We start from the raw sequence: 3,797 nt of genomic DNA on the forward strand, positions 1-3,797 counted from the left end.
CCTACAAAGGTCTTCACACACACACACACACACTTTACTAACAGCTCCCTGTTTTCCAGGTTATTTGGATGAAATTAGACGCCCACTGATGCACGTAATTGCATATCAATTAAAACCAATATCACATGTCCAGAAGATGATGTATAGATATTTGAGAACATTGTGTTGCTATTTACAAAACTTTGTACTTTCTTCAGTGCTGTATCTATGTGTGTGTATACAGTATATATATATTTATTTGAACCATTAAGATGTTTTTGTTAGTTTTACCTTTGGTCACATGATGATTATAGATGATCTGATCATTGCCTCCTCACTCAAGGGACCACCTGATTTCTGTCCCACAATCCTTTGCTCTAATCAATATGTCACCATGGCAACATGCCGCCCTCTCACACTCACAGGAAAAGTTTTGAGAGAGGATTGGAGGCGGAGTTATTCAAATCAAAGAGAGCATGCTAATAATTACAGGGTCACCAGTGAAACTACAGCTGTCTGGAAATATGCATGTGCATGTGAGCACAATATTGCATTTTTTATTGAATTTTATTGAATAACCAATATGCATATATTAAATCACATCATGTCCATGTATAGTATTACATTACATTATATGTAGTGATAGACAAATATATTATTACCAGTGTGTGTATATATAAATTTCTTAACTATTTACAAATAATTAATTATTAATAATAATAATTAATAATAGTTTAGATTTATAATTCCTGAAATGATCAATTAAATTAATTTAATACAAATTAAATATGATAACTATAAGATTTTAATATATATATATTTTACTATATACCATTAAAGTATTTAATTAAATCAACCACTGAAATAAATCAACTTAATCTGAATATGTGTATATACAGTATAATTTTACTAAAGCTTTGGAAATGTAAAGCTGTTTTTATCATGCCAGTAAAGTTTCTTGAATGGTAAGAGAGAAGGAAACTTTAAGAGTGCCCATTTGAGCTGAAAAACTCGAAACAGCTGGTGTTGGATGTGAATGCGAGTGCATTAGCATATTTATTGTGGCCATTAGAATGAGCAGGGAACCCTGCACTCTTCCTTCCTGCATCTTCATCCCTCTTTTGATTCTCAAGACTTCCAAGAGGAGGAGAGCTGAATGATAGAGTTCGGGGTGGTTCTTTCCGTGCGGGTGGAGAGGCCGGATAGGATGTGAGATGGATTTCTCTCCCAACAGCTCTCCAGGGAACCGTTATAGCTCTAAACAAAACAAAAAAACCTCCTTGAGGCAGGAACTCATTTCACACAAGCTCCTCGTCTTTATTTTATGCCTTTGTGATGTTAATGGACACTGACTTAAAAACCCATCAGAACTCCTGTTAGAGTCAGTGCTGTGAACTTCAGCTAAAACTCTGGAGCTTCTGATCCCAGCTGATGTCACGGTTCTGAGGGGAGGCGATCGTGAACGTTTCCTTTCATATTCACTTGTGCATTTGGGTCTGTTCTATGTGGTTACACTCTATACAAGATCAGTCCTGTGTAGTTTTATAGAGTCTGTTATATATTCATCTGATCTACGATATTCTGTTATATGGTTCTGAGTAGATCTGTTTTGTGCAGATGCGGACGGTTCTTTATAGATCTATTTTGTGTAAATGTGATGTACGTGGTTCTGTGTGATTCTTAGTAGAGATATTTAATGTAAATCTGACCTTTGTGGTTCTTTAGGGTTTGTACAGTAGATCTTTATGTTTTTGATCTATGATGTTCTGTTTCAGATTCTAAGATCTGTTCAAATCTGATCTGTGTGGTTCTACAGGGTTCTCTAGTGTATGAATCTGCTGTGTGGGGTTTGTTCTGGATGCTTCAGTTCTACCTTGCACTCTCGGACACCTGCTCTTCCACAAGTGACATCGCCTGCAATCTTTTTTATTTATTTATTTGTTTTAAATTGAATCTCTTAACATTTTACAAAAGCAGGTGGTGAAGACAACATAAAAGAGCAACACCTGCACTCTCCACTTCCTGCAAGGTCTCTTGCAATCGACACAAATCGTGCGTGTTGCCAATGGAGAAAATACGCTGTGGCGGTTAAATGATTAAAACTATTTTTTTTTAGATATGCAGGTCTTGTCTTTTTCTCCAACAGGTGACTTGCAGGACCCTGTACGTTATGGTACTAGATTAGTTTTAATCGTTTTTCCATTGGCAACACACAGGATTTGTGTCGATTGCAGTTGGTGAAGCAACATTTATATTTTGTTCCCTTAATGTTGTCTTCATCACCTGGCTACTTTTGTAAAATGTTGAGGGATTCAATTTAAAAGAAATAAAATAAAATAAAATAAAAAAGACTGCAAGTGACGTCACTTGCGGAAGCGCATGTGTATGAGAGAGCACGTGCCCGAGTCTAGTGCAGTTCTATGTGTTCTCTTCTTCAGAACCTTGGAGAGTTCCATTCCGAGCGTCCCGCTCGAGTCTGAGCAGATCACATGATCTCCTGCCTGGCTATGAGTCGCCTTCAGAACCACAGTGCCGCGGTTTTTTTCTTATTGATGCGTGAGTCTCGGGGGAAGCGCAGAAAGTTAAAAACACCGAAACACGAGTCACTCCAACAAAAGCAGGAAAATGCCCCAGAGACTCCAGAGAATCGTGACTCGCGGAGAAAGAGCAATGCGTCACGAGTGGGTGTGGTGTTCGAATCCACGCATACAGTCATCATTTATCCTCACTATGATCCTAACGCGCTCATTCTGCTCCCCTGCCCCCCGTCGCGTTACATTCAGCGGGGCTGCCCGCCATACAACTATTGATTTCCTCTCTCTCCCTCCCTCCTTCTATCTCTCTCTCTCCATCACTTCTTATCTTTTCTTCAAGTGCTGCAGAGAGCGCGGCCGCTGCTGCATTGTGAGGAGAGAAAGAATAACGCTAAAGGAAGATCCGCGTTCACGCGCTCAGATGGCCGCGCGCCCGTGAAATCTGGACTCGCGCACATTCGGTAAGTGATTGAGTTTTTCTGCAGGTTTTACGCACAAGTCTAAAACGTAAAATTAACTTTAGCTTCATACGGGGAACGTTCAAACGGACGCGTTGTTGCGTTCGCGCGGTTTCGGCACGCATTAAAAAAAAAGTTGAAGTGTTTTTAACAGAACACGCCAGGTTACGAATGCAACACAAAGACGCAAATCTTAAGCTTGTGTACATTAATTAATAATTACAGCGGAACGTGTCCCGTGTAAACGCTTCTAATTAAAAGCGGTGTCGAATCTGATTTATATTTATGGCGTTTCATCTGTGATAAAAAAAAATTCTCTTGAAGTGTGTAGCCTATAAAAAAAAAAAAAAAAAAGCCAAGAATGCAAAACGCATGAAACAATTACTGTAACTTCTCTTGTAGGCCTATGTCATGGTTGTATGGTTTTGCTCAAAGGTATAATAAAGGTGTACTAATTAATATGCAAACACATATATATTTATGTGTTAATTATATTTTTCAAATTAAACTGGACTGTGTTAGGGTGGACATTTAAAATTATAGAATTTGAGATTTTAAGCAGGAATTTACGAGGTTGTGCGCCGTTGCATAATTAATATGTGCTAACAAAAAAGTTAAAAACTGTTATTTGTAATCCATTATAAATTCATTTTGAATTTAAGAGGCAGAAAAATTGTTCGAGAGCAAACATTCAATATTTTAAAGCTTGTACACTGTATTTTTTTTCCACTGTTGAATACAAAAGGAGAAAATATTTTTCTGATATATATAAAAAATTGGTATGCATGTCTGTCAAGCTCAAAAAAGGACCAAAACACCATATAAT

The 3,797-nt window shown here is 37.8% G+C and overlaps 1 protein-coding gene across 1 annotated transcript in view; it reads left to right on the forward strand.

Annotated features, from left to right (window-relative positions):
- Positions 1-2,706: 2,706 nt before the first annotated feature.
- Positions 2,707-3,797, forward strand: part of LOC132130739 (synaptic vesicle glycoprotein 2C-like) — a 51,296-nt gene continuing 50,205 nt past the window's right edge. Inside the window, exon 1 of the mRNA XM_059542533.1 lies at positions 2,707-2,974. The gene's annotated coding sequence lies outside the window, so the exon portion shown is untranslated. The remainder of the gene's footprint in view (positions 2,975-3,797) is intronic.

Source organism: Carassius carassius, chromosome 47 (genome assembly GCF_963082965.1).
Source record: "Carassius carassius chromosome 47, fCarCar2.1, whole genome shotgun sequence".
Lineage (NCBI taxonomy): Eukaryota > Metazoa > Chordata > Actinopteri > Cypriniformes > Cyprinidae > Carassius > Carassius carassius.